A 619-nucleotide genomic window follows, 5' to 3' on the forward strand; every position below is an offset into this window, starting at 1 on the left:
AATAAACATACACCAGCATTAGACAATAAATATACACGGCCAATAAAAGCCACTTGTTTCCGTGATAAGCGCAGGATATTACAGGTTGGAGGGCCATTAGCCTGGGCGCCCGCTTTGACAGGGGATGCCGCGCGGAGGGGCGGATCCAGCTTGGCATTGTCACCATAGGCCTAAACTAATCTAACACTGCTAATGTAATCTGAGGGGCCGTTTGGCGCAGGTCTACGTCTCCTGTGCCTCTTGAGCTAACATCTCAGGTGGGCGCGCGGATCGCAAGCTGAAAGCGTTCTCAGTTCTCCGCCTACTCTGATTTCCTTTCATCTTTCAGATCAAATTAACAAATAAAATAGATACGTAATAATGAGCGCACAAGTAATTAATCAGTGATGAAAATATGAATTTTAAACTACAACTTACATTATGTAAGCTAACGTGTTAGGGATTATCGATTTAAAACATCCCAGAAATTTATAAATGAAGGGAAAGTAGATGATATAACTCCAAATAAATCTCTGGATGTTTTATGAACAGAAGAGAGAATTGCCTCAATTCAGGGAACGTATGAAACGACAGCGGACGGAATGAGTAACTAAAACAAAATTGTGTGCGGATAACATTA

This window comes from Penaeus monodon, chromosome 30, assembly GCF_015228065.2.
Source record: "Penaeus monodon isolate SGIC_2016 chromosome 30, NSTDA_Pmon_1, whole genome shotgun sequence".
Classification (NCBI taxonomy): domain Eukaryota; kingdom Metazoa; phylum Arthropoda; class Malacostraca; order Decapoda; family Penaeidae; genus Penaeus; species Penaeus monodon.